Source organism: Pelmatolapia mariae, linkage group LG22, assembly GCF_036321145.2.
Source record: "Pelmatolapia mariae isolate MD_Pm_ZW linkage group LG22, Pm_UMD_F_2, whole genome shotgun sequence".
Classification (NCBI taxonomy): Eukaryota; Metazoa; Chordata; class Actinopteri; order Cichliformes; family Cichlidae; genus Pelmatolapia; species Pelmatolapia mariae.
In genome coordinates, this window is record NC_086245.2 from 29,749,418 (window position 1) to 29,763,513 (window position 14,096).

General features: G+C 38.8%; 1 protein-coding gene across 8 annotated transcripts in view; it reads right to left on the reverse strand.

The window, feature by feature from the left end:
* The window catches only part of trappc9 (trafficking protein particle complex subunit 9), a 248,090-nt gene that overhangs the window by 107,798 nt on the left and 126,196 nt on the right, over window positions 1-14,096 (reverse strand). The window lies entirely within an intron of this gene.

A 14,096-nucleotide genomic window follows, 5' to 3' on the forward strand; every position in this document is an offset into this window, starting at 1 on the left:
AAAAGAACAGAGGAGGGGAAAAAATGTAGATCAAAACAAACTAAAACAAGCAGGCACAGGTGTTGCAAAGTTACTCCAAAACAGATGATTCATGAACAACATGTCACATCCTAAAACTGAGAGGAGAAGGTGTTGAGTGTGGGTGAAAAAGCGTGGATTTTCTGGCTGTGTGCCACTATAATGGGGGGAGGGTGGTGGAGATTGGACACACAGAATTACTCAAAGGTACTCTGTGTTGGGGAGAGAGGAAGGGCCACAGGATAAGCAGCCAAGTGGGCGAAGCGTGGGGAAATTAAAAGTGGCAGTTTATGGTGAGCGAGCACTAGCTGACTCAGGCAATGGGGCTGAAACAGGGTAAAAAGATCATCCAAGGTCCTGCTTTTTTTTCTTATGCAGCATATATCATCTCTCTGCAAATTGCTGATGGAGGAACTGGCTGCGCCTTTCTAGAGAAAATAAAATCACTGATTCCTTGATTATTTTCGCTCTTTGTCCACTTTTGTGGAGGCTGAGAGCCAAAATGGAATGATTTGGAGACTGCTGGCTAGACGGCTGACCTATTACAACCTAATGAACAAAGCAGAGCCCACTGAGCAATGAGAGATAACAACATTAGAGAGAATTATTATTATTGTACATTCGACAGCTTAATTCCAAACTTACACTTATCTGGTACGGTTCTGGCTTTATTTCACGTCCTAGTATATTTTCATGTTCTACAAACCTACACTCTTCCTTATACATTATAATGCCATCCATGGCGCCATGGATTCCCATGAAAGCTATTCATCTTCCCCTTAGGATGAAACCATTAGCATGCTTAAAAGAGTATCCTTTCTCCTTTGGGTGCGGATGTGCAGCTCAGTCTTGTCCCATTATGTGGCCTGTGACAGAAGCTGTCAGCCACCGATGATGCAGTCTTGAGATGCCTTCCCTTGCGACTGAACCCAAAATGACAACTTGACCCTTGTAACCTTAATGACTCACATGATGGCAGGGTGGGGGGCAGTGTTTCACAAAGGACTTAAACCTTGGCTCATGTGACCCTTAAAGACTGACACTATTATTATTATTATTATTATTATAATAGGGTAGATCAATGGCTCTCAGGACCACCACCAAGGGGAGAACCCCACTATGGATTAAACATGTGGGACTCCATCAGTTTTTAGGATTGAAGACGTCTCTTGGATGTGAGGTGAAACATATTCACCGTCCAGCTGCCTTCATTTCAAGCACATAAGACCACCAATTAGTTAACAAATTACACAGACACACTAACTCTGTTCTTTTAACTGGAAAACTTCAAAATCTAAACAGAAGAAACTTGACTGAAGTAGATCCAGACTAGAAACAAGTACATTTATCTGTAAACACGGTAGAACGCAGATAAGAAAAGCACTCGGCTAAATGAAATAAACTTGAAACTAGCTTGTTACCACTTTTCTCGCTGATTTTTTCCCCTGGTCTCTGACTAAAAATTCTTCTTATAAGGCTTCTTCGTCCTGAATGGTGTGCCTTAGTATAAAGCTTTGTAACCTTACATGTTCAACAGAACATTTCACAATGTTAAACACCCCCAAATTATCCAGAAGTTAGTAAACCTAAATATCATGAAGCTGATACGAGTTGATTTTCATCCAGCTTAACCAGACATTTCTAAGCTAATTCATCTATTTTGTCTTATTTAATTGTAACATAATCTTTCCCACACTGCAACAGTGTAATCTACATTACTACAACCAGATGATTTCACTGACCAACACGAAGGTCAATGAAACAAGACCTAAGCAACTCAACAATCATGATGGAACAAACATACGTTTCAGCTTTGCTAATGCAAACCCAGAACTTTCCAGACATGCTCACTTAAGACACCACACTAACTAAAACTGACAAACAGGTGCTGGTTGGTCTTTTATTCACCTTCCTCTTGCATTAAAAAAAATCATATTTAGTACAGTCTGACTGCATGTGTAACGCCACAATCAGCCAGAGAGAGCTCTAATGACGCTGTCTTATGCTTTACATACACACATGCTGAAGCAGACATAAAAAATTGACATGATTACAGTAATAAGTGGTGTTTATGTAATCTGCCAAGTAGTTCAGGTTAATTAAAAATGAGTTAAATTACCTGAAAAAGTAAGAAAATGTTAAATGGAGTGGTGGATAATATAAAGGGGTAAACTGCAATGATGAGTTGTTCATTAGTGAACTCATGTGAACAGAATCACAGCTACTGCATTAAGATATATGCATTAACTTTGAGATGTTTGATCTTAAAGCAAATGCACAACTTTTTTGTTGTTTTTAAGCAGCAGTCACCTGACTCCAATTTTCAAAACTGTCTGTAAGTTACTCACAATATCCTCTTCACAGTAATGAACATTACATCTTTATACATAAAAAATGACTAGTTTATGGGGGGGACTGACAGAATAAGACATTAAGACATGGACAGTAACAGTATAGTGTGAAGTCTTTGGACTTATAAAAACACATGGTACAGTGGCTGGATCCTAGAATGTTGGTCATACATCACATCACCCAATGAGTCTCAAAAACAGTGATGGTTTGACAAAATGTAACAAAGGTCACTAACCTTTGAATTACAAATAAATAACTATACTAGATAAGGTATGGAAACAGTATGGTAAGTAATACAGCTGAAGCCTATGATTTATTACTGCGCTGTACATAAATGCATTGATGTAGATTTAAAATAATGCATGCAAGCCAAAACTGTCTTAAATGACACATGACCTGAAACTGTGTTTCTGGCACTGATTTGGCTTCGAGTGGCAGAACAAGAAGAGAAAAAAAGACAAAAAAAACTTTACACTTCACTGAAAGTCATCCATCTGTTAGTGGCAGATCAGTGTACTCAAATACCAAACAGCTAGAATAATGTGCTGTTAAAACACTGGCCTTAGTATCATATCAACAGCATCAGAATGCTTAATTTTAAGTCCAACCTTGTGATCGAATGCAAAATAAAACACAGGCTGCAAATGAAAACTCTGATATCCTCTGAATACTTTCGTCTTCTACTACTACTGTGGAAGTGAAGCGGTGGAGCCAGTCTGCTTTGGATCTGGACGAAGAACAGCTGTCTTACAATTCCAGGAAGAGACAGACTCATGCTGTGCTGGCAGCAGAATGAAAGGAACAGCATGTTGATATAAATCTCATTTAAATTGATTGACTAAATTCCCTTTGCTTCCTTGAGTAGAGAAACCAGTTGTAGACAGTTCCCAGGAGTCCACATTTTCTCTCACTTGTTTTCCTCCAACAAAGAACAACTTTATCCTCCTAACATCGTTGTCTAAAGCTTTGCTCTGCAGCAGAACTCGTCTGTTGTCAAAATTATTTTAAACACATCAAACAGCTATAACATTGCATTGGGACACAAAATGCTTCATTCAAACAAACAACCGATGCTTCATATCTCTACAGTGTATTGCAACATATTTGTTTATAGTGAGTATTTCTAACAGTGAGACATAAAAAGATATGCAACTCATTTTTCCTCCAAGCCGACCCGTTGCTATGTTACGTAAGTGTCATCTTGTGGCTGCCTATGTGGTACTAATAACTTCAACATGATCCTCTTGAGGATCAGCGATTGTCTCAGTGACACTATCAAACAGCGATTGTGTACTCTGATTCTCTCTTCAGTCCAGGGCCAGCCCCTGAGCTCCTCATTCATTCAATTCTCACTCTGCTCTTGGTCCTCTTAGGACTCCACGCCAATCACACCATGCTAAAAATATGTCCTTCTGTAGTGAGCTGGCTGTGCTAGGAGCATGCCAGTAACAACACACTGCTTTAACAGCACAACACAATGCCTGGCTGCACAGATGCATAGAAACAACATGATTAGTGAGAATGCCCAGATTAGAGCAATGACTTTATCAAAGTGTTCACCATCACTGACAACTAGAGGTTGTATTTAGTGGGGGGGGTTTTTTCCATCCAAGTTAAAGTCTCATAGTTTGTGACCAGCAAGAAAATAAAAAAAAAGCGAAGCAAGAGGAAATAAATTAAAAGAGCTAGAGTTAATTTATTCTAGTGAATGGTGTATCAGCCTTTTTTGAAATAGGATAAAGCAGGAATACTGACAGAACTGAAATAACAGTGACAAATATTAAAAGTGACACTAAACCGAATCTGCAATGATCACCACGCTAGCATATGTGTAACTGCTAAAATTAACCACAATAAGCAACCAAATAAATTCAATTTAGTTCTAGTCAGTTTTACTGCACATGAGTTCAACTTTTCAGTTGTGCAAAAACAGCAACACGTCTCAAAAAAAAAAGTTGTGCGTCTCGAAAAAGTCCATAAACACCTGGAAACTGAAGACACCAGCTTGCTGGACTGGAGAGGAAAGTCGTCCCATTCTGACTGTTCCAACAGTTCTGGCTGATCTTTCACATACTTTTTGTTTCTTGCAGTCTGGACTGCAGGCAGGTCAGCTTGATACCTACTCTTCTACTACAAAGTCACGCTGTTGTGCTCGATGCAGTATACAGTTCACTATTGTCTTGCTGAAATACAAGAGGTCTGGAATGCTCAAAGAACTGTGTACCGATGGCGTCTTTCCAGATGTGTAAACAGCATATCCATAGGCAATAATACATCCCCATACATGCAGACTTTTGTTTGTCTTAGTCGATGTGATTCCCATGACAGAATTGTGGCCATTTTTAATGCAGCACTGCTCATTGGCCTGAAGATCACATATATCCAACATTGATTTCCAGCCTTGTTCTTTGCCCACAGAGATTTCACTAGATTTTGCTAGGACTGGGACGATATTAAGCTCTGTAGATGGGAAGATATTTACAGACATTACATTTATGTAGAGGAACATTATACTGAAATTGGTCACAATTTACAGACAGTTTTTTACAGATTAATGAATTTCTATCCAGCTGTACTTCTGAGAAACTCTCAGGTGTAAAAAGAGGATCTTAGACATGTTACTGACCGGTTGCCAGTTGACCTAATGAGCTACAAAATGTTCCTCCAGCTGTTGTTTTTTAGTACCACTTACTTTTTCAACCTTTTGTTACTCACACCTAATTCAAAATGAGCTTATATTTTATTAAAGCAGTAATATTTTCTATTTTAAACATTTGATATGTTTTCTGTTGTGAATAAAATATGGGTTTATGATTGCATTTTATTTCTATTTACATCTTACATAGTGCCCAAAGTCTTTCAGAATTGGGTTAGTATGAATAGGAGTTTAAAATAAATAAAAAACAAACAAACAATACATTTGGTTAACATATCTCATAAAAATGAATCATTCCTCTTACATATTTTAAAATAATTGAATTAACTCTACACACAGAGAAATTGCAAACTATATTTAGATTGAGTAAAGGCTTGAATATTTGATATTTGATTGCTTTTATCCAAACCTTAGTTATCGTGTCTGAAACTGCGTCTCAGAGTCTCAGTCTCTGCAAAATAAAACACTATCAAAGGACGAAATTCTCAAAGACAAGCACACAATGAGATATGTGGGAAATAAAAAGGCCTCCCGGATTACCATCGGAATAATAGTACAGTAATATGTAAAAACGGCTCCACACTAAACCCAAAGATCTTAACTCTAATATAGCTGAAGAATATAAAAGACCTTGAAGATGGTTTTTGCTGATTATTCGCTTCAAACCTTGGTGAGAGTGCAAGGAACCAAATGACATAGAAATGATTCAGGATAACGGCTGGCAGTTAATATTATTGCTATCTAGCTTGTGCTAAGCCATTTATAATTGCTCACTCTGCACCTGTGACTTGGTGGTAAATAATCCACACAGGTCAGTGGACACAGGACAATGCTTACCTCTGCACAACCTCTACTCACTACTGTTCAACAGCTTAATATAAAAAGTGACTGAAAACAGTGAATCTCGCCAAAATAAACTTACATATCCAGACAGAGAAGAAAACAGGGTGTTTTCTTTGCATCTTTGCAAACCTTATGCCAGCAATGACACAAAAAGACAGTTTACATTTTTATAAACCAATTTGCAACCATTCCTACACATTTTATGCCTGTATTGATGTTTTTCTACATGCTTGATAATAATATCACCATTAAAGCTGGTCTAAATTAATATAAATGTACTACAGAAAACCAACATTGCCTTGTGTCTTCATTGGCCTTTTTTAAATCTTCTTAAAAACACTTTCTCACTGCAGACGGGACACGGATGGCAGATTGGCTTTCACCTTGAATGCCATCACTCCACATTGCTGTGTTGTGTCACAACAAAACCCCATAAGACCATCCTCTGTGTTCATCAACACAAACTGCAGCATCTGTTCGACAATGGATGTGCACACTGAACATCACGCACTCCTACACATAATGGGTTAACAAAAAAGGAGAAGACAAGACAAATAACTGAAGGCTTTTTGAATGCACTGGAATGGAGATAAAGACCCTGACACATCGTGCTGAGAAGATTATGGCATGGCCACACGTCTCCTGACAGGAATACTAAGAAGCAGCATCACAGTGACATGTAGGCAGAAATGGGGACTCTCAAAAATGCACAAACTTACGAGGTTTATTGACTGCTGTTTGTTGGCACAAAGGCAATGCTTTGGTGTTTCTTAGAGGACTTCAACATTTTGGAAAATTCACTTATAGGCTGTCTTACTCAGGAAATCAATATCAGTTTAAGCAGTGTGGATTCAATACCAACGCAGTTCCTTGACAGCATAGTCAAGCACACTATGCAATTACCACTGAAGGCACACGTATAGTCAATGAAATAAAAATAACATCAATTTTTGAAGTCTCTAATGTTTTGAAGAACAATCAACAGTCAAAAATGCAAAGAATTCTGTGACTAATGAGGGTTTTTTTCCACTTTTCTTCTGTTTGAGCAGAAAATGCATTGCTTGCCCACAACTTTTGCAATCACTCAGCTGTCCATCTGCATCTGAAGGACAAAGGTCACTCTTTCGAGGATGCCAATGTTCACATTTTGGACAGAGAAGACAGATGGTTTGAAAGAGGAGTGAAAGAAGTCATCTATGTCCACTGTGAACGACCAACTTTGAACAGAGGCGGTGGTTTACGTCACAAACTGTCTGCCATCTATAATCCAGTTTACAGATCCCTTCCCAGACGCCTTAACGCCCACTCACATCCTGGGCCATTTGACATCAGTAAATCACATGACAGGGTGGGGCTAGGTTTCACAATGGGTTCACCTGAAACGTTGGCTGATTGTGACCCACACCCGTTTTCACACCTTGGCTCGTGTGACTAGGCAGAGAATCAACAGGGCGTCCATGACCCTCTTGGGGACACTCGCATAGGGCTTAAAATCCGGGGCTCTCCACTAATTGTTCTTAGAACTGAAGAAGCTTCTCGGCTGACAGGTGAAACGTCTTCAAGGAAACGTAAAGAATTCCAGACGCTTTTCTTTCCAAGCTTCTTAGACTACGAAGACCTGGATGACTGAGAACCTTCACAGACAACCTCTGCGATGGTTTCCCAGTTCAGTGTGTTGTGGAAGCAGATGCCCAGGTACGGGAGCCATGTAGCTCTCCCTCTTCCTTCCATGGTCGATCACCATGTCTCTGAATGATTTACAATCAGAACCAGATGATTTCTCTCAAGACGACACGACCAGGTCATACACCTATGCTCTGCACTCCTCTCCTGCTCATCAATTATACATAAAATTACTACAGAATCATCCGATTATTTCTATAGATTTACAAGGTGAACAGGACTGGAGACAGCACAGTCCATTGTGAAGCTTCTATACTACACCTCACCGTATAAGTTAGGGTAGGGCTGGGCCATATCATACCGTTCACGGTAATACCGGTATAATGTTCGGCAACGATAAGAAAATGAAATATCACGATAGAATATGGGTAAAATGCGCATGCGCAGTGCCTTTATTTTCATACGCACATGGCGGAAAAAGCATGGCAGTGACGGAGAATGAGAAGGGCGAAAGCGGATCGTTGAATGAAACAGATGAACCAGAACTGGTTTGTAAAAATGCTGCAACTTCAGTGGTGTGGAACTGGTTTAGCTTTCATCCGTCAGATACACAACAAAGCACTATTTTTGGTAGAGCATGCTAGCGGGCCGTCGTTATTACCGTGTTTGTTGGAAAATACGGCACACTTGAAATCAATCCTTTCATTTTTCTGAAAATCGACAGTGCCCCTTATAATCCCGTGTGCCTTATGTATGAATTCTGGTTGTGTTTACTGACCATGAAACGATTTTATGTGGTACACGGTGCTCGAAAATCTGTCAGATGTTTTAGTACAACTTTGCTAAGCTACGAACCCGCACCGCTTGATGGATTGTCGGAGCATTACGGCTATCGTAGGCAGGAGCCTCGCGGAGTGCGCTTCAACATAATATTACCGTATTGTGTGTGTATAACCTCTTTTTAAGTTTTGTGGATATTATACATAGTTATGCTGAGAATATGTTGGCCAATTTCCACTGGAAATGCCTTTTGGTTAAACTGTCAGCAAGGAATTTGCATTTGCACTGTTAAATTTTTATATAACTTTAATGCACATAAAAAACAGCTGCTTGTTTAAGTGAAAATACACTGATCTTTTGGGGTTTTTTGCACTAATAAAGTTGTGGAGTTGTAAAGTATTTTGTCTAGTGTCAATTATTTCGTCAGTTATATCGTTATCGCAAATTTTCAAATGTATATCGTGATAAATATTTTTGGTCATATCGCCCTGCTCTAAGTTACGGCACAGCCCAGTCTCACATACCGCATCACTCAGTAATCCATGAGATTCAGATGTATTTACTGATATTTCTTAAAGCTTCTCCATCAGCAGCAGATGGATTGTGGGGAATGTACCTGACAAATCAAACACACTGTTTCTAACAAGCAGTCACTTCTGTCAGAATGAGATTAAGCTCTTTGCAGCATACAGATGATTTGGTCACCCATTCCCAGAAGAACAACGGTGAACACTTCTTTGTTACATGAAACAGTCAGGATGGTATCTTCTGCTGCTTTAGACTCCGTTTACAAATGTGGCTCAGGATCAATGACAGCAGCCAAGGACTATGAGGGGCCGTACAAGCCAAAATTCATTCTTTCATTCTCACACACATATACTCTTCTGTCAGACATGTATTGTCACTCTCACATACATATATTCTTCTTTCACATACATATACTTTCACTCTCACATAGTTTTAGTTTAATTTTTATATTTAGATATTTTTATTCTCATGTTTACACATATTTAACACACATTCCAATATTGTGCTCTCTTATACAAGTATTTTAATGTACATATTTACAAATTTTCACTCTAACATACATGCATTTTCATTTATGCATTCCTACATTTTGCTCTCATTTACATGCATTCAATATGCATTTAATCTCATGCATTCTCTTCTTACATACATATATTATTTGTGAGATTAAATGCATGCATGTATGTTAGAGTGAAAATTTGTAAATATGTACATTAAAATACATGTATAAGAGAGCACAATATTGGAATGTGTGTTAAATATGTGTAAACATGAGAATAAAAATATCTAAATATAAAAATTAAACTAAAACTATGTGAGAGTGAAAGTATATGTATGTGAAAGAAGAATGTATGTGTGTGAGAGTGACAATACATGTGTCTGACAGAAGAATGTATGTGTGTGAGAGTGAAAGAATGAATTTTGGCTTGTACGGCCCCTCATATGATATGTTTAACTGACATTTTTTATTGTAACAATTAACGATTTATACAGGGAAATAATGACTATTAACAAGGTTGCCCAAACTTTTGCATCCCATTGTATATTATATGGAGGTCTTCGTTCATTTATCTCAGGCATACTGGGTAAAGTTTAATAAAAACAAATGCTTCAAAAAGAATGAATGTTTGTCTTCCACAGTCTATTTCCTTTTTTAAAAACAATGTTAGATTAAAGAACCTAACACTAATTTAATGGCAGTAACTGCAGACACAAGCACACAGAAAGAGACTTTCACCACATTATTTCCACAGACCTAGACCTACAAACCTAGAAACGGCATAAATCAAAGACACACTTACACCAGTTTCTATTATTGTTTGAAAACATTTACTTTTTCAACTTGATCTGATACTTGTTCTTGTTTTTATTATCTGGAATGCAAGTCATCTTTTATTTTCAGATTTTCCATCATATCTGGGACAGGTGGCTGAACCCAGGGTTGACAGAGGGTCACGGCGTACTTTGACAATGAGATGAAATTGTAGCCTCTGTGTCTAATTGTCCTTAAAATGAGGCTTGACCCCTGCCTCGGTTGCATCTGCCTAGTGGCAGGGAAGCGAGCCATTTAAGTTGCCTGCTGGCCTCGACTTCAGCGGGAAACTGAGAAATCGCCTGAGGGCATTCAGATGCAGTATGTTCATTTGGAAAGATGCTAGGACTGCGTCTCATGTGTGTTCCTGGGTGTCAATCACTGAGCCAATCAGCTGGGCACCCGAGGGCGAACAACTTACAGAGAAATAGTGAAGAGTTAAACAGCTGAAGTGAAATCCAGATCAAATATCGGACAGGACTAAGTTGCCAAATGCCCTGCAGACACTTGGAAACTGATGCTGAGCGCTCTTCTTCATTACTGAAGACAGCCTATGATGGCGTCAAACTTGACGCAACATGCTGGCAACAATAGGAGAATGTGAGATCACTGTGCTGTCTTTTACTTAAAGTTAATCAGTGTATAAGTCAACCATCATTTGGTTCTGTCTGAATTTTATGCTTGCAAGAGGCACTGTCAAACAATTTATAGCCTTGACACAGTTTGACATTAAGATGTTTCTGCTGAGCTTGTTGGCAACAGATTCAGGAGAGGGCAGAAGGACTGATAAGAGTGAATATGTTTTTATTGGCCCAGTGGTGTAATGACTTTGTAATAATCGCTAGACGATGAGGAGAGAGGACGCTGTGAACAAGTCTGTTGATTTGACAGCTGATGGGGGACAGGGCATCTAAAACTACTCGGTAACAAACACGCTGCATGGAAACATAAATAGCTAGCATTGCTGACAGGGAAAAGATGGAAGGTTTTATTTATTCACAAGTACTTTTTGGTAAGAAAGATGACCTGGGGATGCACACAAGTTGCCATAGCATGGTATAATCACCTCACCGGCTCCGAAACCTGCCGAAAAACCTCACCAGCCTATGCGGAAGAGTCCAGAGCAGATCCATTTAATGATGGTCCTGACATTTCTGCCTGCGGCGTTTATAATGTCACGCTCTGCACCCCCTCACAGTTAGGGTTTGCTTCTGATGTGGCAATTAGGATGGGAGACATTTTAAACAGTGGGTGAGCAGCCTTCCCAACTATGAGGAATCTGCGATGAGGGGGGTTACGAGATGTCAAGCTCAAGTTATTATAGGAAGTGGAGGAGAGCGGAAACAGTGCCACAAAATGTGAAGAGCACTGTATGACATAAATTCCCTCCGGCAGCTGCATCATTCCGGTAATATGATTGTCACTGTGACATGCAGTGAGAGGGGGAAAAAAAGCAGCAACATAAGCCCGTAGTGATGTTAATAATCATCTTTACAATGACATAACTGCCATCAAGCGGATATTAAGTTGTAATCAAATTATTATACATTATTAAACGTACCACAATAATTCTATATCAGGAGCTCATTTGACTCATATTGCTTTTAATATCCTGCTTTCACGTCTTTTATATTTATAGTTTCTATAGTTTAGTTTATATTTTCCCTAATCAGATTTACACTGCTGGTGTAAAGCTGATCGTGCCTGTGTTCTTCCAGGGGTCTGAATAAAGGGGGGTCTGAGGTGTCACTGCCCATGCTAAAACTTTGTTGCAACCATCTGTTGAAATTATTGGGGCCGGCTTCCCCATTACTCCATAATGCATTATCGTAAATATAACTCTGCATATTAAATATTGATATAATATGCAATAAATATAAAGAAGGGCTAATAATAGATACAATACATACAATACAAGTTCTGGAAAAAAAAAAAAGAAGGATACCTTACATCCCTTACAGTCGCCTATAATTTCACATTTCATTTACTCTGCAAATGTGAACTTATTCTCCATTTTCACGACTCGGCAGCCTAAAACCGAACAGCAGTTTGTTAGCTCTATTACCTCGCCACTGAATTTTATTCTTCATTGTGGCCCACACATTGTTACGGGTGGCAGGAGGTCTATCCACAATTAATATCTTTATTTCTCTCTGGTATTCATTTCTGACACAATTCCCATACACCCTTTCCGAATGTTTTTTTACTCCTGCCATGCCATCCTAATTGCATAACACTAGAAATGACTCTCTATCCTCCTGCAGACCAAAAACACATGCTTTGATGAGGTGGATTTCAAGCAAACTTGGGAAAAGTATAATAGTAAAGACTTATGGGGTCTGCAGATGTCCATCTCCAGCAGAATATAATCCCCTCTAACAGAGACATTACATTTTTTTTAGCGATGACTGAATGAGGAAAATCTAAACCGTGTCGAAATTGGCTATATTTTAATGAAAACATTTCAGCCTCTTCATCAGATGATTTGTAGAATAATGATCCATTAAACTGAAAGTTTGCAGACTGTACAATTAGTATTTTTAATAACTTATTATGCAGTGGTTTCTGGCCAACATGAACCAAAATGAGTTTAACACTTCTTTTCAAATGATTAAAGGCAGTCCAGTAACGTCAATAAAAAAAATTTGGGTTTTTGACATTTTATTACATGTAATTATGAGAAAAAGCCATTAAGCATTAGCTACTGGAAAAACAGTCAGGTCCAGTGGAAACCACCTCGTAAGAGGCAGTCTGTAGGCATGTCTCATTGCTCATAACTGAAAATACAATGAGTGCCTGCGTTGCAGTTTCACTTTGCACTACCCCACTTTGTTTTTAAGACATAAAAATGATTCATGGAGGGATAATTGGATTTTTGGGATCAAATCCCACCCTGAACTGCCTTTATTCTGGCAAATCGTACCTCTAACAGTGTTGTGCCTGCAAATAGTGTCAAACTGCAAACTCTCTCATGTAGCAAAAGAGTCTTCTGTGGATACTGTTGGGTAATTATTCCAAACTCTTGGGGATGATCTAATTACTTTACCAGCAACATTCAGATGACACACTAATTTTATTTTAAACTTTCATTAAATATTTCCCAGGTTATAAACACAAAACATTAATAAATAAATACATAAAATGTCTATCAGAGGTAGAATTATTAATAAAAACAATTCTTTCAAATTGTGTAATCTTGCCATTCAGAACCACATTCAGCAACTTTTTTTTATGGTTGAACTTCCTTTGACATCACCTGAAATGGCAGATTTGTGATGCATGACAGTTTCTAATTTGAGTGATTTGCATGTTAAACCACACACAGGCATTGCAGATTTGCTGGGAAAACAGCACCAGACACACTGGCCTGGTTGGGATACATTATGCTACACCGTTTCAGTTTCTGCAGTGCAAAATCTACATGAGTGCTGAGGTAGTGACATCCTCAGGAGGGACATACAGTCCACACAGTTCCATGAAAATCAGAAGCCAATTAAAGCTTCTCTCTCCTCTTGAGCTCGCTGAAACCCTTCAGGACTGTCCCTGCTCACAAATCCTCTCTCTCTCTCTCTGCATCCTCACCCAACAACACCCGGTTACCAGGGAAACGCCTGCGTGCCGCTTGTGCAAATATTTAAAATCACAGCTCCCTGACTGGCTACAACACCAGGGTCATCAAGGTCCTACAAAAATGGAGCTGAAACAATGGAACAATGCTGCTGTGCCACTTCTGTATACACTCTTAGATGAATAATCTTTAGTCAAGTCATTACGTTTAAGATTTTTCACATGCTTCAGTTACTCAGACAGAACTACCTATATGTTTCATATACACATATACATATATACACACACACACATACACACAATAACCATTTACCAAGTTTCATAAAAAGTAGTTACAACTTTATAATGATTCTTGTAATCGCTATTATTATTGTGGCCAACTGTTGCCTGTGAATTCTACACACAGTGTCTTAAATT